The sequence below is a fragment of the Falco biarmicus genome, chromosome 8 (genome assembly GCF_023638135.1).
Source record: "Falco biarmicus isolate bFalBia1 chromosome 8, bFalBia1.pri, whole genome shotgun sequence".
NCBI classification, from domain to species: Eukaryota; Metazoa; Chordata; class Aves; order Falconiformes; family Falconidae; genus Falco; species Falco biarmicus.
In genome coordinates this window covers 14,369,069-14,394,140 of record NC_079295.1, presented here as the reverse complement: position 1 = coordinate 14,394,140, position 25,072 = coordinate 14,369,069, and the positions used below count along the sequence as shown (strand labels likewise).

At 44.7% G+C, this 25,072-nt stretch overlaps 1 long non-coding RNA gene across 1 annotated transcript in view; it reads left to right on the top strand.

Annotated features, from left to right (window-relative positions):
- The first annotated feature begins 2,805 nt into the window (after positions 1–2,805).
- LOC130153834 (uncharacterized) overlaps positions 2,806–25,072 on the top strand; it is a 59,753-nt gene continuing 37,486 nt past the window's right edge. Inside the window, exons 1-2 of the long non-coding RNA XR_008823510.1 lie at positions 2,806–2,920; positions 19,968–20,102. This is a non-coding gene — a long non-coding RNA (uncharacterized LOC130153834). The remainder of the gene's footprint in view (positions 2,921–19,967; positions 20,103–25,072) is intronic.

Below are 25,072 nucleotides of genomic sequence, written 5' to 3'. Positions count from 1 at the left end.
AATGTAGCATGTTTCAATTCCCAAGGAACAGACGCTATACAAGCAAAACTACTTCTGTTGGTACAGCTACGTCATGCTTTTATCTTTGTCAAAGTGCAAACCCTTGATGTTTCCACTGGCAAAAGTTTCTAGCTGGATCTTGAAGGAACAGAGGGATACTGCACTGCTGCAGGGCCTTTGGGGCAGGGACAGCTGGTGTGGGTGAAACGGGTCATTTCTCTCTTCTCTCATTCTCTCCCCTATCCCTTCTTCCCCCAGATGAAATTGGCTGTACTGATCCATTTAACTGCAGTTAGTCTAATGACATCTGTCAAAACAGTGAGGCTGATCTGGGATCACAGTTCATCCAACCCCAACCTGACCCCAGGCTCTGCCAGCAGCTGGTGGCAGAGCTAACTTGGCTTTCAGAGTGTAGCCCTTGTTGCCCTCTGTGGGAGGTGAGCCCCTGTATGGGCAGTGTGCTTTGCCATGTTTGATCCACTAATGCTCTTTTGTTCTGTGGAGGTAAGAAAAGGTGACATTCAGGGTGATGCTTTCTTGGCATCCAGATGTGTTCGCAGTTATGCACTGCTGTATCCTGTTCATCATCAGCTTGGATCAACATTTTCAAGTGTATGAGCTCACAGGGCTCATTTTGTCTGCAAGATCCTGGGAGTCCCCATGTACGCTGCTCTGGTGCTCAGTCAATCAGTGCAGTTGTATCAGCTGAAGTGTGGCTGTGCCAGCACAGTTTGTTTCGCTTGGCGCAGGAGAAGATATCAAATAGTAATTCTTTTGGATGCCCCCTTAGCTACTTTGCTCCTTCCTTGCTATTATAGTCATGAACATAGGCATAAATTTATTGGTGGAGAGGTCTATCAGTTTCTCCCCGAATCCACTTTCAATGTCAGAAATGGAGATGTACCGCAGCTTTTACAATCTCTTGTCTGTAAGGAGTTACTAAATAATAGCTGACTTTACCAGATGAGCTGGTATATTTTCCCAGTGATTGCACAGAAATTAAGGAGTCCTGGCTTAGCCTCACAGGAAAGGCTTTGGACCCTTCACTATAATCTTCAGAAATCGCTCCTGGTTCTGGGATCCCTGAACTCAGATGATGATGAGGACAACAGAAGGACTGAGGAAGTCAAGGAGGGGACGATGCTCTGTGCTTTTGCACATGAGAGGCAGGGTATTTTGACCTGAATGCCCACAACTTAAAGTCACCCCAAATCAGCACCTGCATTTGAAAACCTTTGCCTGATTTGTGCTTTTTTCATATGCCAGCTTTAGACAGGTATGAGAATCAAGGATTTCAGCTGGGTTAAGCCCAGAATTTTTTTGGTATGTCTTGCTCTTCCTTGTGCCCCAGTGTATAAAAGTAACATTTTCCACTAGAGAAGGAGTAGCAGTGACTTTAAAACCCAACCAAACAGGGAAACACATTCAATTGTGTTGGTGGTGATGGGGATTTATAGCATGTTGTGAACTATCAACTTAGGCCTAGAATTTAAGCGGGGGGCAGGGGTGGAGGTAGAAAGTGCAGGAAAGCACAGCTCCCTTGTTAAAATGAAGGAATGAGTTTAATGTATACAGGCAGAAAGAGGAGGCAAGTCCTTTCCCTGTTAAATATTTACTAACTGAGCTCTACTTGGGCTTCTGATTTTCTGTATCTCTAAAGGTGGTGGTACTTGTGACAGTAGGATATGTTCCTTAATGTATTCCTCCCTCTCAACCCACCTTGCATGGGAAATGGCTGCGGTAACAAAAAGCAGACTGTTCCCTTCTCATGAATATTAATCAGTAAACTCCCCCTGCTATTTTAAATCGAAGGCTGATGCTAAAGCCCTTTTTTCCCCCCACTCAAACATCCCCCGAGGAAAACCCTGAAAGTCCTGGGAAAGCCATCCACAGAGGCTGCCGTGACTAGAGGCCTTCTAGGCAGTGACATATAAAACTCTAAGGTCAGGGGGCACAGCAAGAGGAGGAATCAGCTTTGTTTCCACTATGTGTTGCTGAAAGCTAAACCTTTATGGAACTTTTCTAGCTGCATTTTTGGCTATTTAGCTTTGAAAACAAAAGATTTATTTATTTATTCCTATTCATCGCAGTTTTTGTCCTAAGTTGACAGCAGTGACACAAGAAGGACCCTCCCTGTTCTGAGTTGTAGCTGTTTATGCTCCTTTGGCCATCACTGCTTTAGTAAAAATATTAAATGATCCTTAGGCAAAGGGAGGAAAATAAAACAAGAAAAAAGATTACACAGAGCCAATGTAAACACCTGTTACTTCAATTCATTCTTCTAAATAAGAAAATTAAAACTCCTCCTGGCAAGTAAAATACATTGATTGGAGCATGTATAGTACTAGATGGTGTCCAGAAACCCAGCTGTGTGTCTTCATGATCCACTTAGCTTCAGATCAAACCAGAGGAATATTCCCAAGGACACAGGGTGATACAGCCAGAGGCTGGCTTCCCTCCTAGATAACCCTGAGCAGTACTGAATAATTCTTTGAACTCAAAGCAATTTGCAATTGTGTTCAGAAATAACACACAGATTTGCCAAAATCCAAGAGTATATCAGCAACCGATGTGTGTTTTTCCAGCGCCTGTAATGATAAGATGGTGCGGAGTTTTGTTGTTTTCTCTTTGGGGCAGTGTTAGCACTTGTGGTGTGCTGGAGGATTTCCCATGCCAAGGATGCAATTCATGTCCTGAAGAGTGTGCAGTCAAGAATAATGTTTTTAAATCTTTGTCCTTTATCAAAGGATCTGGATAGACTTCAAAGAACATTATTATCCGTATCTTACAGCTGGGAAAACTCAGACGAGGAGGGATGACATGGCTTCCCCAAGGTGATCTTAGGAGCTGCTGTCAGACCATGAGTAAGATACTGTAGTTCCTGCCTGCTGTGGATGCTGCATCTCATCACGCTGCAAAGGTCAGTGCTGGATGCTGTATGGACTAGATCTGATGTACTGGTTGAAGGCTTCAAGTGAGAGGTGTTGCAAACTGTTAATGAATGGAGGATGTGAGGCAGGGGATGGGACACATTCAAGCTAATCAGCCCAAACAGGCCTGTGTTAGGTGGCTGCTGGTGAGCAATAGCTAATGGCACAAAACCTGTGGTAGAACGGCAGTAAAGCTCACAGGACAGGCTCTGGGTAAGCATGGACAATAACTATGTCTCAGTCTTTGGGAACAACGTCTGAGGACATTGCTCGGGTAGAGGGTGGGAACATGGTGAGTTTTGCTGCTGCTGGTTTGCTTACTTTGTACCTAAGAGTACACACTTGATCCAAACCAGCCATGCTACCCAACTGAACTGGTGATATTTTCCCCCTGATTTACTCTGGAGAGATGATACTTGATTCATGTAAAAGCAGAGTGGCATGAATCAAAAGTACCTGATCCAGCATAAGGCTTGCTAACACAAAGATAAGCCTTCACAATTCTTTGAATGATTTAGGGCTTGAAGACTAAACTCATGTGAGATCAGCCTCTCAGATTAGTGGTTGGCTGCAGTGGTTTTGGTCCAGAGCCCTAAAACCACATGTACTTCCATATTCTGGTCGGAATTCTGGGGTAGGTATCCAACTGTGCTTAAAGGAAGAGCTCTTCAGACAGAACCTGTCCTTTGTGCTTGCAAGATGTGGATGGAATGAATGGTTGATGCTAGTACAAGAGATGTGTATATTCTGCAGCAAAACCTCTTGGTAGATCACAGGTTTCTTAAGCTGCAGTTGTCCTGCTCAGGACTTCTCCAAGGTGATGCAGCAGTACAGTTCTTCCAGGACTCAAAAATGAGAAGCAGCTGTAATTAATAGCTGTAGGTATAAACACGTATCACTAATTGGTGGTAGTTACTAGTTTTCTGGCTCTATTAAGTGCTTGCAACTGATATTTACTCTTGCTTTTCACACCGAGCTAAAGCTGACTAATCCAGTTGGTGACGAACAAGATGGTGGTAGTGTCAGTCATTTTTAATGGAGTGCCTTAGATGTGTGGAGTGTGAGAATGCAAGTGTTTGCTAAATATCAGGTTACTCATTTCAACTGGAAGCATTTGGCTATCGATATGTTTTAAAGACTGTGCTGCATGATGACAAAAAAACCCCAAACCCACAAACCACCTAAAAAAACAGAAAAGAGGTCAGAATTACAGTAAGTTTGAAAAAAATTATTCTAACTGTATTTGACAAGAATGCAACAACTGTCAGTTCAGGAAACTACCCCCACAACAGTGTTTTATAAAGATATAAAATCAAGTAGTTAAACATTAAATGGGAGGCCCAAAGTGCAAACTGAGAAATGGACTTGACCCTAGCAGAAGTTGTGAGAGATCAGAAGCACATCTCGAGAACTGGTTATTTCCTCTCAGCTGAACACTTCTCAGGAATTCTTGTACCTTCAGACCAAGAGGCCTTATTTATTCTACTAACAGATGCAGATATTCACCGCTATATTGCCTGTGGTATACTGACAATAATGGAGAATTTTCAACAGGCAGGTATGGCACCCTGGAAATCATGCCAAGTTGACTCTTGATCTCAAACTTCCAGTTTTTCTGAAAGTGTTACCTAGCTTGGCTAAGCCAGCTGGGCTTGTCCATCACACTTAGCCTCCCAGGTCTTTCAGAAGAGAGGAGAGATGTTGAGACATCAGCAGTCAGTACTAGAGATGCAATACTCTTTTCCCTGACATCATTCAGCTGTGACTCTAAGTGCCAGAGCCAAGGCTGGCCATGTTTTGGAGACAGGGGCTGTCTCTGGGCTGCTACACCCATAGGCTGTATTGGCACTTGCACTCTTTGTGGATGAGCAGTTTCCTGTGGTGCACATAGGAACAGAATCCTTCCTTCTACTTTTCCTGTGTTAGTCCCCCCCCATCTGTGCAACAGGCTTCTGCATTCCATAAACTTATCAGGTGACATCTCTTTCTCTGTGGCATTCTCTCTATACTTATTTAGGGATTTGAATACCTCCCAGTCTGTGATTTCTGGGCAGAACAATGTATGCTATTGGTAGTACAGTCTACAGCCAGCTTGTCTTTCACTTTCCTGTTTGACCTTTTAAACTTTAATATTTCACAAATACCCAGTCTTGAAATTTTACACACTTAAGGCACCTAAAAGAAAATTCTCCACTGGTAAAGTTGTCTAAACAAACTAGCCAAACCTTGAAAGGATATAATTTCCCTTGAAAGTGCATCCTCACAGATAATTGATAGCATAGCCATCTTTCAGACCAGATGGTTTCCTTTTGGATGCTTACACAGAATAAAGTATGAGGAGCAAAGTAGCCCTTATACCCTCAGAACAGAGCCTGCCACTGCTTCTTAGACTAAAATCCACATTCCAGAAGGGTATAAGCTAATAAAAAGAACCCTTGCATTTTACCTGATGATAATTAGCTTCATTGCAAGAGAAAAGTAATTTATATACATTGGTTGGTTCATTAATATTTATTATTGTATGATAATAAATGTTTATATGTCTACATACCTATAAGGTAATGAATATAGTACTGCATAAGACATAAATATATTTTATAATAGCGTATGTATTTATAATATAATAAATATAAGATATATTGCAATTGATACTTACATTTATCCCATGCTTTTCTTCAAAGAGATTTGCAAAGGGTAAAATCTATAGTGTCTTCCATGGAAATGAAGCCACTTCTGGTGTGGAATTAGTATGTTGTTTACAGTACTTCATAATCATGTCTAATAGCTGAGGTTGAGCTAGTCCAGCCTTCCCTTTTGGGACCATGTCATAGTACCTGACTTCTGTGTCATACTAGAGCATGGCACTAGCCTCTTCTTCCTCCCGTACAGAGGTGCTGAGCTCTTCACAGGCACAGGAAACACTGGTCCTTTACTCCTGTGATATGTACAATATGCTGCCCAAGCAGCAAATTCCCCCTGCTCCTCTGGAAAGGTAGCAGACCTTTATATATATAAAAAAAAAGACAAAAGGGACCATCTTGGAGGATGGATGTTCTACAGTATGGATTGTGCTGGTTAGGGTAGAGGTGGAGAAAGAAAACATTGATTGAAGATAGCAGTGAGGCAGAGAGGAATCACCCACTTTGGCATGAGAATTTTAACAGGGCATTGTGACAGTTCTTTAAAAAAAGAAAGCAAAACACACTCTCTGAGATTATCTGTGCATTGTGGAGGGAAAACACCACTTACTGAATTGGTGGCAGCCCAGCGGGGAAGTGTCTCAGAAATTGTTTGTTTGTGCTTTGGTGTGGGCAACACAGGACTATACTCTCCTAAACTGATGAGAACAAGGGATTGTGAGAGGAGGGAGAAGGTATTTTGGCAGAATAGGAAGGAAAACACATGCCTTCTAAGGAGATAACACTTCGGAATACATCACTGAGAATCATGAGGTCTACACAATTCCGCTTTTTGTCTCTCTTCCATGTGAGTATATGGCAAACAGGATGGCAGGACTGCAAGGAGAGTTCTGCAGAGGTGATAGGAATGATAAAACTTAAAGACAAAGTTTGTGAGAGCAAAGCAGTGTAAGAAGAATTCATCTACTGTTCTTCTGGCAAGATTTGCATTAATACTAAGTTCAGGGAGTTATATACCTAAGGACCATACTAGATCCCCCTTGTTTAAATTCTTCATGTTGGTTCAGTATTTTTAAACTATTTTTTAACTTCTACTACTCTTTTTGCTTCTAAGAAGTTGCCTCATCATAACTAAGCAGATGGACAAGGGATTCATCTAACATTCATCAGTATGTCCAGCCTGAGTAACATTACCTGATTCCTGGAAGTCTTATCCTTCCCATCTCCACTTTTTGTACTACCCTTGCCTTACATTGTCTTCAATCTGGAAGCAGGCAAGGGCAGGGCCCTTGCTGGCTCACGTTTTTGCAGTGTTTGTGCATGGGGGCCCTGATACTAATTTTTTAGCTTTTGTGGAACAGCATCAGTCAAAGTGCTTGTAACCCAGAGCCTGCTTGTGAAACACGAGAAGAGTTTGTTCTTTGATGGACAGTACTGTGAGCAAGATAGTGATGGCTCTTGGAAGGCATTGTATTTGTGGAGGGCTTCTCAGGAAGCATGGCTATGCTGGTGGTTCCTTCTCCCGATTCCCGACCAGATGCTTCTCCTGAGTACCAACTTCACTAGCAGGACTCAGGCTGGGAGAGCACACGATGTGCCTTTGGAAAGGTTCAACTGCCCCTTCATATGCCCTTTTGGGCCTTGGGGTAGCCAGGCTTCAGGAAGAGCAGAGAGGAGAAGGTCAGAAGATGAAAGGGTCTTTAGAGTAAAATCCTCTGCTGAGATGCAAGGCATAATGACTTTGTCACTCAATTAGACTGAACTTTCAAAGCACGGAATGATGTGTCAGACGCGGCAATGCAGCCCTTGTCAGCGCAGTGTGTGGGAGGCAGCCCAGCAGAGGGGAGGGAAGTGAAGAGGGTTTGTTCAGCAGCTGGCACAGCAGCTGGGCCCCGCCAGCTCACATATGAGTTGCTTCATGCCCATCAGTGCCCAGCTTCTTCGCTGGCTGTGGCACTTGGCACTCTGCTAAGTCTGCTCTTCTTAGTTCTCCTTCCCTGGTGCAAGGCTCAGCAGCAAACATGCACCCTGAGAAAGCAAAGAGCCCAGGACCAGCACAAAGCACTTTATGCAAAGGATTTTAAAGCCTGCTCATATTAAGAGGTAAGTAAGTTAGTGGCTTCTAAACTACATAGTGGCAAAACTGCTTTGAAAAGCAAAGTAGCCTTCAATTATATGATTAACTATATTAACTGTTCTGTCCTTATGGAATGCCTTGGCTTGAAGGCTGATGCATTTCATGCACCCTCCTGTCCAAATCAGTGAGCACCAGATGAACACCCATTGTGAACTGTGAAACTCAGAGCCTTGTGAGAGGAAATAGCTCCCTCATGAAAATCAAAGGCCTCTGTAACAGCGCAGAATGGATATAAATAGGTGTGAGGGTCTTCTTCAGAGGCCCTTCTAACCTAGACTGCCCAGTCCTTCTGACTGAAACATCAAATATCATTTTATATGTAACTAAGTTATCTGTATAATTTGTGCTTTTCAGTGCTGTATGAACATGGCAAATGTGCACGGTGACTAAGATTTTCAAAAGTCACGAGAATTAAGACACCAGTAACAGCTGGTGCCTAAATCCCTGAGACTGTGTGGAAAGGCAGTCAAGAAAACTGTTAAGAGGTTTGCAATGAGAATGCCCTGGGGAAGGAACTCAGCATCGTCCTAATTGGAAGCTGAGAGATTTCACAAGCAGAGCTTCTGTTTGCAGCATTTTGCTGAATCCTAGTGTCATTTAACAGTCTCAGGATGACTCTATAAACCACTCCTTACCACAGCCACGTCCAAAAAGCTGTTCTGTGAAGCCAGGAATAGTTGGATTTTACAGAGGTGATTGAGCTTGGTTCCTTCTATCCCATGTATGCTTCTTTCTCCTCAGACTCACAGCACCTCTTGCCAGAGTCAAACATTGTATTAAAGCCACGGCTGCAGTGCGCTACCTTAAAGATTTCTCCCCCAAGAGTGAAGATACGACTGCACTTCCAACTCTGAGCCACAGAGGAGCTAGAGTGTGGCTGAGCATCTGTCCCTGTGCTTCTACAGCTCAAGCAAAGAACATTCCTTTTACCTTTCCATGTCCTGGGTGACTCAGTGCATCCACACTATTCCCCTCCAGCCTCTCAGCCCCAAACAGACACATTGCATTCACATTAATTTGAACCCAGACTCTGGTACCAGGCATTTCTCTCAGCAGGGAAATCAGAGTATAGGGCATGGAAGCTCTGCACCGCCCAGGCAGCCTGCCCTACTGAGCAAGGCCCAGGACCACTCCATGACATGTATAACAAAAACAGTATAGCGTAAGCATCCTGGAAAGGATGCTCAAAACCAACCAGTTTTGTTTGAATAGCTTGCTGATACCACCCTTCTCATCCTCTGTACCCTCAATGCTACTGTAAGTGCTGTCTGTCTCATGGCACAGGGAATTGCACCCACTGTAACTTCTTGAAAGCTGAGCACCAGGTGAGTTGCTGGAAGTCCTGAGTCTCAGCAACTCACTTGTGAGTAATCAGTGTGGAAAGCAAGGTTTTCCTATTTCGTCCCTTGTTAGGTTTTCCTATGGACCAGTTGCCATCAGAATACTGCAATGAGGCAAACATCCATCAGAAAGTGAGAACCTGTGTTGCTGGAAGGGAAAAAGAGCATCAGCTGCTTTCAGGAAGGGAGAACTGGTGCCAGTTTATGGTTTGCTCTCAAAGGGCCTGACAGGCATCTTATTGAAACTGATGGAACAGCTGGCATTGATTATATTGAGTTCAGCTCCAACATGAAACTTTGAGAGCACTTTTCAGCATCTAATGATGGCTTCCTACATAACTACTTTGGAAACCCGATCTACTTTCCTTCCAGCCCCATTCCAGTCCAGGCTGGCTTCTGTTTCTTTGGCCACTAAAGCTCTTGTTGACTAAATCTTCTGGGACAAACACATAACTGGTGCTTAAATCCCCAGACAAAAGCAAGCACAGATGCCTTTTCTCCTTTGAAATATCCAAGGTCTTTCTTTGCATAGCAAGAATCTATGCCCTGAATGGACTCAGGGAGGGCAGAAAGGGACTTGCTGCCTGTGAGGCCTGGTTAATATGCCTCTGACTGGCCGGCTTTGTGCCTTCACTTTAGCTCCTTGTGAATGAGAATGGCCCTCTGGCAGGTAGCCTGAGGGCTAGCTATGGCTAGCTGTGAAGGGATGAGCTGGGAAACAGGAGCAAGAATAAAAGTAGGGAGTATCAGATGAGAAGAGGGGAAACATTCTTATTGGCAAGTGCTTTACTACCGAGACTACATCTGTGTGTAGTGTAGCCTTCTCTCTTGTTGTCTGCAGCAGATCCCTACAGCATCTGTCATCCATCTAATTGATTTTCACCTTCTTGAAAGCTGTTCAGAGGAATGTATGGGAGCCAGCCTTGCCTTGCTGATTATTTTCTCAGCTCCCTCAGCATCCCAGGGCTGAACCACAGGTTCTGTATCTGAAAGCAAGTGGGTTTAGATGTAATGTGACGTGGCATTAGTGAGACCTTGATCCTTTCTACATGTTGCCTATGTATTTTCTAGTTTGGGGAGCTCTCAATTGTTTCATTTGCATGACACACAGTGTAGGAAGACTTTTCTGCTCTTTCTGCCCAGCTGTCTGCTGCCAGACTCAGGTTTCTTAAATACTAGCCACAATTTTCAGGAACTAAAGTTTGTTGCAGTGTCAAAGGTAAATGTTATAAATCAGAAGCAGTGTCCTCAGAGGGTGTATACTCTGCTTCAGAACAGCAAGGCTGCTTCCAGTTTCTGGAATTTGCTTCATAAGCCCAGTCACTACTGCTAATTCTTTTTATTTCTTTGCATATTTTTAGTGTGAAGGCAAAAGTCTATGGGCTTAGAGAAGCTCAGACTGGTTTGTAAAAGAGCTACTCAGTTTTCTAGGTGGCTTCTAAGCCCATATTTAGAAGCTTCTCTCCTGTCTCTCTTGGAAACCATTAAGCATGTGGAGTATGTTCAGCAGCTGACAGTTGTACTGAGATCTGGAAATAATAAGGGTAGAAGAAATAATCCACCAAGATGATGTAGCTCATGTCAAGGTAACAGGGAGAAACACCAAATGGTCATTCAGTGTTAAGCATGAAGTCTAGCATGGGTTCAGGCAGATTTAAAAACAGATAAAAGAAAAAAAAAAAAGAAAAGAAAAAATCATTCACAGTAAAGAATACAACTGGAGGAGATAGGAACTAGATACCACCCAGCACCCCATGTGCACTGTGAGGGGAAATGAAGTGAGCTGTGCCAGTGCTGGGCTGTCAGAGCCAGGGGCAGTGGAAAGCAATGGGCTAAGCCTGTTTGTGTGATTTACCTCATTGAAGGAAATCAGTTCAGCATGCCTGAGAGCTGGCAAGGTAGTAGATTTGCCTCAGCAAAATCAAAGGGGTTGTGGTCCCTTGGTAGCTTGTTCTCTGCTTGGGCAGAGTGCTGCAAAGGTTTTCTATGGCAGGGACCCAGGACTCTTCTTCAAGCTGCCATGTCTGTAGGGAAAGGGCTGTGTGGGGAGGGTGGAAAAGTGTCACTGGAAAGTCCTTGGTCCTTCTTGTCTGTTGCTGTTATGGTTTTATTCTGAGGGGAGTTCCCAGACATTCCATTTACAAGAAGTAGTTCAGGGAGAATTTTCTGTGCTAATTGCCGTGCTGTTTACTGCCAGAGAGATGCAGGGTTTATTACTTCATGCACTTTAAAACTGGTGGAGGGTGACAGGGTTTATGATTTAATCTCTAGCAAGTGTCTCTTTCATTGGGGGTAGGTGAAATGTTACTATCATTTGTTCAAAGGTGGAGTGACAGTTTTGTACTAGAACCCAACTAACTGCATCTCAGAAAAATGCTGATACAATCACACACAAGAACTGGATGAGATGAGACACTTTTCTCCCCGTTTCTGCGGCACACAGTGGAAGCTGCTGATATTTGATGAGCAGTAACAAGATGCCCTACTGTGACACCCCACCAATGCCAATTGTTTATGCGAAGTCTGCTGAGCAACCAACATGCTGAAGAGGCAGAGTCATGTTCAGCACAATGAGATCCAGGGACTCAGATATGCTGCAGTGTTAATTCCTGATATTATTGTTGCTGATGAGAATTTATCTACAGTTTCAGAGGCAGAAAACTCACTCCTAAAAAGAGAAGAGTTAGAAAGCAATTGTTTCTGCCTGAGCTGATCCCACCAGCCTCCACATGTCCCAGGTGCGCAGATCCAGGATGCTAGGTTAGCCTTACCTCAGTGTTGCAAATTACACTCAAATCCCACTTATCCTCAGTAGCCTTATTGTTGACAGCTGCTTCTGGAGAGCATCTTCAAGATGCATTACCTTAATTCATGGTTTGCCTTGTCGCCCTCAGCCTCTCTCTCCTGTGTGCTCTGAACGCCTCCCTGTTCTCTGCTGCACTCCAGCCTCGCCCAGTTGTGGCGTGGTCCCTGTACCCCAGCACCTCTCTGCCTGGCCCTTGGCACAGGGAGCCCTGGAGGGTCAGTTCTGTGGTTCCGGGCTTTGCCCCTGCCACAGTTTCACGCTTGAACACTTCTAGCTTCTTGCACGGGTTGGTTGTACCTGCAAAGGGGCACAGCACAGGGATTGCAGATGCCTGCAGATGATTCACAAGAATATGATCAGGGCGTTTTTCTGCTGTTTTATAGGAACTCTTTACAAAGCTCCTAACGTTTTTCCATTTGGCAACTTAAAAGCATAGTTTTCTTACACTGTGCTGAAAAGCTCCTCTGGCATTTGTGAAGGAGATGAACCTAATGTTCCCAGACTAAAGCTAGGTTACTGAGACCTTAGCCTTGTGTATTCCTCAGAGAGGAGAATCAGAGGTCTACCTGAATGGTAGCGGCTTTCCTGACTACATTTGAGGTGTTTCTAGATCTGCAACAAAGTTGATGAGGAGTACTTGGGGATGAAAGCACCATGTGCCCTGGAGCCTGTGGCACTTAGCAGTCTTTATGGCAGCACATTATCCTTATTGTCTGCATCACACACCTGCTAGAAAGGGCTCACCTGCCCTTTCTGGGTCCACACACAGGTGTCTGTATCCTGCTGTCAACCTGGTTTGTCTTTGGGTCCTTCTGAAGTAAAAGGGGGTGATATCTTCTTCAGAACTTCTCACTGAGGTTGTTAATGTTTTGTAGCTTTTTGTACTGTTTTCCCATCTCCCTCTATTTCCCACCGTATCAGGGTTACTCACCCCCCTCTGCTTCCTTCTGTCAGTGCTCCATATGTTCTCTTACTCCACAATAAAAGGCTCAGCATAGTCTCCATTCTCTCCACTCCCCAAGCTCTGTCTTTAGTCAGTAGAGAGTGACAGACCTAGCAGAAGCTGAGGAGCCAGAAAGGTGGGTAGCAGGACCCTGTTGTCTCTGTAACAGTTGCAAAAACCTCCGTACAACTCTATATTCTTTGAACAGATACAGGGGCCCTTTACTGCAAGCCTTGGAAGAACAAATTGACAGATACCTGAGTTGGAAATGAACTGCCCCTGCAAAGAGGCTGGTTACAGTGTTAGAGGAGAGGGAAATTCAGAGTCATTAAATAGGAAAGGATCAACTCATCACATGCTGTAGAGTTTTTAAGCAAACACAGCAGGAGAATAGAGTAACTGTGCCTTCCCTTCCCCCACACAAATAACTGGAGTCCTTATTTCAGCCAGTGCCACACAGCACACAGCTACATGACTCATTTTCGATTTACAAGGTTTCTTGGTTTTTACTGTGACAAAATTCAGTGCCTGTAAAACTCTTGACTTTTTATTATTACCTTCAGAAAATGGCACACCTCTTCATTTTCCTGTTGGTGGCCTCAGACTGAGAACTTTCTTTCCTAGGACATGTTGTAGGACTTACGGGATGGTCAAGCAATCTCCAGATTGCCCAGTCTGTGCAGACCATGAACTTTAACAGTGCAGATACAATGGATATATTTTACTATATCAACTTTTTGTGTCCTACCACTGTTAGAAAGGCAAGGAGTGCTTGTTCTAATGCTGTCCTGCATACTTCTGCAAACCATCCCTGTCCTCGACATATTCTCTTGCCTTAGGCTTTCTCAAGTGGTGGTGGAGTACTCGTCCTTTGCTTCTGGTTGATCCTCATCTGACCAACAGTTTTCTGTCCTTCAGCTCTGATGTGGCTCTACCTTTCCCTAAACTGCAGATGACCTTGGTTTAGTGTTTATATAGGGCCCCTCTCTGCCTCAACCCATTCATACTCTGGGGAATCGGATTTTCTTCACAGCATCTGAAGTCCATGCTGTTCTTCACACTTGGCCTGAGACTGTTCGGGGAAGAGCAGCTCTTTCTGCCCTGCACTTGCCATCCAGCCGATGGCTCCCTTCTGAAGTGCCTGGGAGGGGGAAGCTGGCCCTAGTCATGGCACAGGGGCTGCTAGTGTGGAGTCTGTCTGTGTGAGACCGCACCTGATTATAAGCACTCACCTGATAGAAAACTTCAGTACACCTACCTGGTACTGGAGTCAGACAAGTAATTCTCAGGTTTTCAATTTGTACAATGAAAATCATCACCTTTGGTGTCCCAAGGAGCTTAAGCTTGAAGCTTTATAATTTTAAGGGGCTACTATTCAATTTGTAGCAGGTTTGGGTGAAACCAGATGTTGGGGTCATCCAAGACTGGGAATCCAGCTCTGCAGTCCTTACCCAAAGAAGACTCTCCCTGGCTGCCCTAGCTGGCATTTTCTGATGGCCTACCTGTGCCTTCTACTCTCTAGATGTGAGAACATTTTCAAATAAATTAGTGGTTTGTTGTTTGTTTTTTTTAGTTTGGTATTGTGGCAAGCTAACCGTAGTGCAGGGAAACTGTATTATCCCAAAGGAAAAAAGTCACTTTCATCTTTCAGTACACACCTCATTGTGGAAAACAACTGAATAAAAAAAAAAAAAAAAAGGGTTATTTTTTTCCCAGATCATTCTGTGCCCAATTTGCATCATGGCCTATGAACTCTTCTATTCTGGCACAATTGAGGAGGCAAGAGCTGTAAAATGGACTGGGAAGAAACAGCAAGAGGTAGAGGTGCAGGAACTTCTTAATCCATGTAATTGCCAAGCCAGTATATTATGTGAGCACCCCCTAAATTCTGTAGTTTGGTGGCCTCTTCAGATGTGTCTGATCACACTGTGAGACAGCAGAGAGATACAGAAACTGGTTTTAAGAGATTTTAAGCAAGCAAGAGTTGCAGAGGGTGACTGAACTGTAGATTTCAATCAGTAATCCCCAGGAACATGAAGGCCATTAGCTTTGGGGATTTCACCATAGTGTCACTGCAGAGGATTTATTCTGTTGAACACCAGCAATACATGCAGGTGGAGAAAACTTGGGTTTTACCCTTTACCCTGTCAGTGACCTAAAGCCAAGATAGCCAGGGATGGGACACAGGTGCTACTCTAACAGAAGTGTTGACACTGGCCTTACTTTAATTTAATAAAGGGGATCCTTTTCTGTGACAGATAGTTAAAAAGAAAAACCTCAGGGAAACCCAAGTAGCTGAGGGTCATTTTGAGTGCAGTCGTCTGCTCAAGTGCAGCAGAATAACCAGCTGTTGCTTCTGCCTGGCATTTTAGAGAAAGACTCTCTGGAGATGGAAGAACAAAGACTGTATACATACATATTTATGTAAGGGGGAGCAGAGAAGCCCCTGTCAAGGGAACAAGCCTCTTTTACCCCAGCAGAAGTTACTGCACTATGGTGTGTGACACAGCAGCCCATGGAAAAGCTGCTCAGCGTAAGTACTGCCAGTACTATTTGCTGTCTGCAGTAGGGTCCCCCAGCTCAGGCAGTCAGTGGGTTTCCCTCCATGGGGGCAGACTCAGTGCAAGGGAGAGGGTGGCTGTGGTGAAGTGTGTATGTGTTGTGAGTGGGTATATGTTTCCTTCTTCTCCTCTAAAATAAAATTCACACTATTAACTTCAGTATGAGCAGTCTTCCCAGCACCAGCAACATCCACTAGCTTTTTCTTCCCCCTCTCTCCCTGCCTCCCTTATTCACTGTTTTCCCTTCAGAGTCTATACCCCCATTAACAAAGGAATAAAAATTCATCACCGCAGCTGTCTCACTGCTGCTCACTGCTCCATGCTTAATATTCAAGCTGGGAAGCCGGTGATTTTAACTTAGAAACAGGAGAAGAATGACTTACACTGCAGATTTGGTAAAGCTTCTCTGCCTGTGTTCCTCTCCTCCTGCTATGTGCCTGAAAACTGTCTCAGATTTCACAGTGGTAATTTCTGCTCCTAATAACAATTCCTGAAGGGCTCAGCTCCTGAAGTTGTTGCCAAGTCGTCAAACACCCATGGGAGATCTGGCTGAGATTTAGTCCAATGGGTGAAAGGGAGACAGGGGAAAATGATTATGGAAGTGACATCCTGAGTGTGAGAACTGGGGTAATTTTAATTTTCTTCCCATCAAATCATACTTTTCTTTCCTGTAGAGGCTGTCTCTGGCACTGTCTTGTTTTACTGAGGTTTTTGGTGCCCAAATGGCATTGAAACTGGGAACATAGGGCAGAAAATTTGCATCAAGACTCAACATCACACCTTGGTTCAGCCACATAAATACTATTACACTTATGTGGTGTTTTCTCTGCAGCAGATGAGTCCCAAGCTATACCAGTGGGCAGGAAGATGGTATTGCAGCTGTGTCCACCATGGGATCTGGATTGGATCCCTAGGTCAGCCACAGCTTAGTTACCTTCAAACAGGGATTACATTCCTGTGTGTCACAGGGCATTGAACATAAGCTCTTGTAATAATTTTTTGTTGCTAATGTAATGATTTTTTGTTAGAAACTCTGAGGAGGAGAAGCATTTAAGCTGTGACTTAAATATACTCAAGGAGTCCCTTAGACTGGGTAGAGGAGTACATGCTAGGATGTTACTAGCGTGGTGGTGTGAGCAAAGCTGTGTTTGCTCTGCAGGGCAAAAGGAACATGGCAGCCATGACACAGATCACAGGGATCCCACTCTGGAGTCACTTGGTCCGGAGCAAATGAAGCTGGGGCAGTGGGGGGTTGTATCTTCTAAAATAATGAAAAAAACTTAGGGGTGGGGGGGGATCAGTGAAGACCTACATTAGTATCTCCCACTGGTGCCCTGCAGCTTTTAATTAACCAGGTCCAATTATTCAGCCTATATCCATTTGAATAGTGGATAACACTGGAAGGAATTCACTTTCAATGGGATTTATGGCCCCCTTCCCTTAAGTCATTTTCAGATAAGAGATTATAAATGTTATGAAGTCTGCACAGATCAGTGTGATCCAGGCAGCAGTAGTTCATTGCTGTTAATGCTCTGATGTATTTATTCAGGGAACAAACTGGAAATCAGGAGGGGAGGAAACAAGTCTTTTAATTTGCAGGAAAACAATCATTTATAATTATTTTGCCTTTAATTCAAAGAACAAACACAGCTGTTGTTTGAGGCTCTTAATCTGATTACTGAAGTGCTAGCCTTTCAGTCCACAGTGAGCCAAGGGGACAGGCACTGCCCTGAGCCAACAGAGAGCAGTTCTCCTTTGGAAAGGAGACTCAGGTGAGGAAAGGGCTGGACTTGTTTCCAGGTTGTGATTTCATGTGCTTCAGCTTGTTTCAAATGTGCTACTTTCCACCTTCTATTTAATGTATTCCCTGCTTGGCTCACACACCCGAGGTGAACTGGGAATCAGTTGACTGTAAGTTTGTGTGGCTGGAGGACTATTTCTGATGTGCTGGGAAAGTTCCCAAAGTCTTTTCTCACCTTGTCTCCACCTTCTGCCTCCTCTGTCAACTGCCAAAACATCACACTTGCTAGTGACAGCAAAGGAGCCGAGGCAGTGTCCCATCTTACACAGTTGACAGCAGTGTCTGGAAGCTCCAGGCAGGCTCAGGACCCCATCATGTAGGACCTGTAAGAACCGCCCTGCTCATGGGAAACCTTACACTATTCAGAGACAAGGCACTCTGGAGCAAACATTGCTGTCCCACTTGCCCCAAATCTCCTCTTGCATCCTGTCCTCCTTGCAGGGATGAGTGTAGGAACAGGAACTGAGGTACTGGGGCAGCACTTTCTGGCTCTAAGAAACACAAGAGCTACTGAAGAATCATTTAAAAACTGTGGCTGCTCTTCTGAAATGGGGTGGCATTATATTCCTTTTTATTCTCCTAATGGAAACATTAGTAGCTGATCAGTTCAAATGAACTTCAATGTATAATCTACTAATGTAGTTATATCCCATGGCAGCTGTCAGTTTGGAAAGGATGGAAATACCCTGGCTTTCATCCGTCTGTCTAGGGAAGTTCACTGGGATTCAGATATTTTCTACTATCCCCCATCCTCTGTAGCAGACAAAGCGGAACAAATGTCCTTGAGTGCTGGTGATAACTTGCAAGGAACAGAGGTGATGAGCAGAAAATAGCATGATGAAAAGAGACTATAGGGGACGAATAACAGCGTATGTCCTATTTTGCTGCAGGGGCCTTCTATTTAAAGCAAACTCTAGGGTTTGGATGTAGTATTGTTCTACCTATGCAACTGTTTTTTTTCCCTCTGTGCTTAGTCTTCTACAGCAGAGATCTCTCAGATTTGAGTCTCTCTGTAATTAGAAAGAACAGCTTAAATCCTGACTTCAAACGAGAAGCCACCAATCTGCTGTGTAAACAGAGAGCTTGAGTGAGCTCCTGGGAGGGTTTTTAAAATGTGTTCTCCTAAACCCCTGGGGGGCAGGAGCCAGATAGTGGTGGGGATGAAGCTCCTCTTTGCTGCCAAGCAATCACACACACTGGGGACGTTAAGGGAGCGCAGGGAGGAAGCTGCCCAGTGCAGCTGCACAGCATGTAGGTACTTAGTTTAAGAGCATGGCTGTACCTTCTTCAATGCCAGATCTCTGCTCTCCTGCAGCCTCCCAAGGCTGCAATACACGCATCAGGAAGGGAGCCCAAATGATTTTCTGTCTAGGCAGTTGAACTGCATAGTGCATGGTGCTGGCCTCTGTCAGCTGCAGGGGAGGAGGAGGAGGTTTGGAAAATAACTGGTACAGCATCAACTCTGCTCGGACAAAGTTTTCTCATTACCATTTTTTGAGTAAATTCGAGCTGTCAAGTGACATCTCAGGTGTTTGAGATACATAGTGCTTCATACTGAACTGGCACTGGGCTCCTTCCAGCTGGGCCTGCCTTCCTGCAGAGCCACAGTCCGAGTGGGTTGAGCATGATGCATCTGGATCCTGAAACAGCTTCACAGCACAGACTGCAGGCTTTCCCCCAGCTGCTGCGAACAGAAGTAACACTGTGTGCTGTCTTTGTATGGATATTGAGAACAGACTAAAGATGTAGGCTGAGGTGTTAAAGTCTACCAGACCTTTTGCAAGGATAAAGGAAATCTATGGAGGAAATCTACTGTTCCTCACTACCTGCCTTATCTGTGCTAATTGTTTTCAAGGGGATTTTAATGTTGCTATAAACAGGAATCTCTGGAATTCCCTGATAAGCACATACAGCTGACTTGCTCTGGAAATTGCCAGTACAGCAAGTATAGCGGAGGTGCCGCTTAGTTTACAAGAGCTCATGAAGACTTCATCAAGCCGAGAACAAAAGAGATCAATTCCTGCTGGCCCTAACTCTCAGCAAAGACCAAGAAAGCTCCTGACAGCATAAGAATTGATCAGGCAGTGTATAACTGTGTAAAGGCACATTTATCCCCACTTGTGCTGTCTTATTCTGGCTTAAATTGTTCATGAAGAGCCAGACTTAGCATTGCAAACCCATCTGTACAGACTTCTTTACTTACTTTTAAACATAGCCACTCTGAAAATACAGTAGAGAATTCTCTACTGTAAAGTAGAGAATAAAGAAAATACACTCTGAAAAAAGAGTAGACCTAGAGAAGTAAATTTTGCCTGCCTTAAGTCTTTGGTTGCAAAGCTGTCTGACACTGCCCCTAGTAACTGTGCAAGTGGTGACCAGGGATAAGTTCAGCCCTCATTGTCGGGGGAAGAGCCTGCAGGCACCCTGCCAGGGCTCTCAGCCCTGCCCTGCCATACCAGCAGGTTGCTGATTCTTCTGACTCCTCTGCCTGTCCAGCACTCTCAGAACCCATGTTCTTTGTTAAATCTGCACAGGCTGTTTTGCAACACGGACCCAAAGCTTTGGAGCTCGTGGGAACAGGATGGGGTGTTTCTTTAATATAGGAGGGAAGCAAATCTTTGGCTAGTGATAGAGGCTGGGAAGGACTCTCTTTTTGCTTCTCAGGGTCAGCATGGTAAGAAGCTGGCTAGATACTTGCCCCCTCTGTCTTCTTCCATTATTCTTTCATGCTGCAGCCAGCTCTCCATCTGGTTATTCTGTTATGTGGCTTGGAGGCTCTACCAAAGGCTCTACCAAACTTTTCTCTGCAGGCGTGAATGCCAGTTCTCCAAAGAGCAAGCAAAAGACCCTCACAGCTTCCCATCCTTTGTGGAATGAATGGCAACAGAGGCAGTCAGCAGCACAATGAGACAAGTTTCCCACTTCCCTGAAGCCTCCTATTCCTGGTAAGGACATGCAGGCCCAAATCAGTCTTCTTGTCTTGGTCTAAATTCTGACAACTCTTATGCAACATTTTGGGCAGCTGGCAAAAAGTCATGTGCGCTGTAGGAGCTACTTCTGGAAAGGCTTTGTAGGAGCTAGCCCTGCTCTGTGGGACTGGATGAAATCTGAAACGCAGAAAGCCTGTGATGAAGGCAGCCACAGGTTGCCAAGCAGTTCTCACAGACCTTGCTGTGGCACTCCTGGGCTCTGCCTGCATGCTGGTGTGGCCGCCACTGAAACCAGAAGTGGAGATGTGGAAAATCAGGCACAAGTTTGTTTGAACTACACATTTCCAGTCATTCTGGAAAGGAATTCTCATACCTAGACTGCTGACTGTCAGTATACCCTGTATAAACCATGTATACACAGTTAGAAATGAAATGCAATATCCTAGGGGTGGGATAAGTATCTAAAGGTGTACAACACTCAGTCATCTCATGGGCTGTGCAGGTGGAAATGCACAAGTGATACCAGAGAAGAAAGTTATGACTGTTCTTTTGGAGAAAAATCCCCCAGAAACTGCAAAGATTAACAATACAAGCGATGAGATTTGACTTGCATTGAAGAAGTCTGGTTACCCTAAAGAAGACTTATGCCAAACAAAAGCTAAGTGTTTGGTGCAAATCAGCGTACTCTGTTTAGGTTATCTGGCCTACAATGATTTAGTGGAAGAAGGACCTGAGAAGCTGTTACGCTAAAAGAGATCCAGTGTGATAGCAGACAGCAAATTGAATATCATGTGTGACTACAGTGTATTACAGTAGCAAAACGAAGTAGCTAATGAGATTCTTTTCTGTGTGTGGAAAGGCATCAAATCACAGGTGAGGGAGGCACTGGTTCCTCACAATGCTTGATGAGATCCCAAGCAAAATATACTGCATTCAGTTCTGGGCTGTATCACAGCAAAAAGGTATAGATAAATGTGGGATGGTTCAGGGAGAGGCACCAAGATGTAAGGTAGGATTGGAGAGGCTGATTGGTGAGGAAAGAAAATAAATAAATAAATGCAACATAGATAACAAGGAGCCTGAGAAAACAAGATTACATGTGCCTGTGTGCTTGCTGGGTGTGAGTTCCACAAAGGAGGGGAATAATTTAAGTGGCTATAACAGGCTATAACCAGGAATAATGAGATAAAATTATAAAACAGGATTGACAGTCATTTCCCCCAGGGCGGGGTACCACACAGACAAGCCTCCTCTGGGGAGAGGGGGAGGGAAGTGCTTTTGCATGTCCTCCCCAGCTGGAGAACACATCCTTGGCCCGGATCCCTTCCATGGTAATGGGTCCAAGTAACTGCTGCACTAAGGTCTGGGGTTTCCCTGCTCTGTTTTTTACCTCTCTGTTGCGATAGATATTGATAGCCTTGCCCAGCGCACTTCCCTTCCTCCCCTTCTCCATGCTCCTCTTGGATCCTTAGCGTACAAGTTCAGGCTGTGCTGGGAAGGGTCTTGCTTCTGCTGATCTCTCTCCCTCTATTAAGAAGCATTGGTGCTGGGAAAGGGTAGCATTGGAGGGGAATGTGGGTAGGTGACTGCCATTAGCAGTCTGTTGGGAGAAAGTTGCCAGCAGTAGGGAAATAATGGTGTGTTGTGCATGTGATCCTTTGCCCTTTTGGCTGATGAAGGAGCCTCAATCAGCCCTGCCCCTCTGGGTAGGGGATGGGAGTGCACACTAGGCCCTCTGTTAATAGCTGGGAAGAAATTCAAGTAGTCAGCACCACCTCCAACACAGGCAGCCCCTCAGTCAGTGAAATAAGGCGAGAGTTTCTCAACTGTAATGAGCTTGTTTTTCCATGAGATTGCTGTAATAAGCTGTAATGAACAAAGAGCTGCAGGATACAGAGTGAGTGGGTGATAGAATGGCAGATGAAACTCCGTGTTGATAAACGTAGAAGTAATGTGGGGAAAAACAGTGATAAGTGGATGTGTATGTACGTTAGCTATTACCACCCAGAAGGGAGATCTGGAGCCATCCTGGGGAGGAAAACTGTGCAGCATCAGTCACACTGGAGGCGGGGGGAGGGAATGGTTGGGAAAGGAACTGGCAGCAAAACAGAAAACATCATTATACTGCTGCATAAATCCATGGTGCATATGTGTCTTGAAAGCTGCCTGCAGTCTTGGTCCCCCAGAGAGGATGTAGTGGAATGAGAAAAAGTGTGGCAGTACTGCCAGGAGTCCTGCAGTGTGACAGGGGGCTCTGGCTAGGAATGAGGGGCAGGGACAGAGCTGAGAGCAGCCACAGGATGAAATTTTAAAGAGTTGTGGGTCAGAAGTGACAAGCATAGAAGCGACAGGTATGAAATTACTCTCTTACGAAGGGAGAATAACCAGGCTCTTCAGCTTGGAAAGGTGACAGATGCAGGGGTTATGCTAGAGATCCATCAAGTCACAATGTGCATGGAGATGTAAGGAATGATCATTCACCCTTTATCAGCGCATGGGAGCTAGGGGGCAGGAAACAAAGTTATTTGGCAAAAGTTTTAAAGGAAAGTAAAAAGAATTGCTTTTTCATCAATATACGGCCAAACCTGGAACTCATTGCCAGAGGATGCAAGTCAGTGACATGATTATAGATGTGTTCAAAGGGTTTGGAAAGCTCATGGAAGTAAAGTCTAAAAAGCGATGCTAAACTCAGAGATGCAGATGCAACCTCCAGTTCAGGAAGTTTCTATGCTCCAGACTGTAGGAAATTGGGAGAATCTCCACCCTGTTCTCCTGTGTTTTGCTCTAAGCCACCACATTGGCTACTGTCAGATAGAATGCAGAATAAGATGGACTTTAAGTCCAAGGCAGGTATGGCAGAGGCTGTGTTACAGGTCTAGCTGTGGCTAAATCAGTGCAGACTCCACATGCTCCAGGAAGCAAGGCCACACTTAGCAATTAATGTACTCATTCTTGTGACTGATGCTCTTTCATCATAGTTTTACTCCAGGGAAGCGTTCGCTGTTCAGGAGCATGAGAGATTAATTCCTAACAAAGAATTTTCCAACCATTTCCATTAGGGGAGCAGCCACAAGAAGACAGACCTTTGTTCTGCATCACTGACTGCTTTAGGTCATCCCCAGAGACAGACTTAAAGCAAAACCTCTTGAACCTTCTTGAACTTTAAGGAAACTCATTCCTGGATTTTCCATCTGGCTCAAAAGCTCTGCAACGGGCTGAGATTCAAATACCTCTGAACTGAGGGGAAGTCTGGAGCCAGATCCACAGCTGTAGCTCGAGGCCATCCTGAGCTTTTCATGTCAGGTTTCTTTGTGAGTGCCGGCTCCATTCTGCACAGGGCAGATGGGCCACAGGCCATGTGGCAGATAGAGCAAGAGGAATTCCTCTCACACACCACTCACACAGAAAATTTACCTCCAGGTAAACTACGTTAAGAAGGCTTCATTATATCGGACAGCTGTTTACTCTGCTGAAGAGTGTGAGGAGGCCTTTTCTGCTTTTCCAGGACTTTCATCTGCTGTCTCTTTCAGGAAGAGTAGGTGTAATAAGATTTAAAGCTCTGCCATGTAATTGTCATGAAGTTTATATCCCATGATTCCTGTTTGTGAGCAGAAATAAATTAAGCACCTGGGTAAGCCCTCTCTCTCTCCTCTTCTCCTGAGCACCCAGTGCGATGAGAAAACTGCCGAGAAACAACCACAATTAACGATGGGGTCACATTTAGTTCAGCACCATCGGCTGGTTAATTGGCTGATTCCATTACAGTTCTCCTTATCTGCGTGCCAACATAGCTTCTAACAAGCTGCTTGCTGGGTAATTAATCCTGTCTAGGGTTTAGATCCTGAAGCTGGGTCTGCTTTAAGGGACTATGCCATTACGAAGTGCTTCCTCTGCTAGCCAGGGCTGCTTCACTCAGAGCTCCTCCTTGCAGAGCCTGGCTGTGGGTCTGGCTGGCAGACAGGACACATGGAGACATTGCTTTCCTGGTGGTTTTCCTTGGTTTTGTGAAAATAATCCAGACCCTGTATTAGTTTTTCCTTGTGTTTGATGCTGCTTGACAGATCAGTAGTGAGGCAGTGCCTTGAGAAGTTAACTGCCCCCACTTCCTGCAAATGCAGATCATTTTAATGAACAAAACCGTAACAAGATGTAATGATCTCTGCTAAAAAATGGAAATAAGTTTAGAAAGTAACCAAACAGAGATCTGATCAACACAAAGAGCAAGCAAGAGGAAAATTAAGATGGAGAATCATTTCCCAGCTGTACACTGGTTTGATGGTAAGAGCCAGGCTTGAGGGTTCATGCACAGGGAAGATCAGACACTAGCAGAGTCAGCAAACAAGCAGCTGTCAGGGTCTGCCACTTCTGTCGCTGTCGTGCCTCCTGCCACAGGCTACCCAGGTGAATTTTTGGGGCGAGGTGTACCCTTGTTTGTCCTGGTGAATGGACAAGACAGAAGTGCAGATTTTATCTGCTCTGATCTAAAAAGTCCTTTCAGGTTTCTCGTGTAAGCTGTAACTGAGGAAGCATTCACCTCAGCCTTCCCCAAGCTGTGATGTGCTGGGGTGTGTGCCAGCCCGCCAACAGTAGATATGTACAAGGTGATTAAGGTAAGAAAATTAAACTTGGAGGTGAATGATTGGACACATTCATTTGTGTAGTCTCTATCTACTTATTTCTCACGTAAATACTTCTAAAAATGAATGCATGGAAAGTAGGTCACTTTGGAATAACATCCTCGGAAGCAGGGATGTTGGAGATGCACATGGAGAAGGCATAACGCCAGGATTAGCAGGGACACAGCAGGGATGTAGGCAATTGGATGCTTTGAGCTGTGGGGAAAGGGGAGAGGTGCTTGTATTTTTACCATCCATTCTCATTCTACTCTCATTTTTGGAGGAGATTGGCTACCTCCAGCTTTTCTCATGGAAAACTTTCCTGTATCAGGTGGTCTCAGTCCTTGCTTTAACTTGTATCAGTCAGGT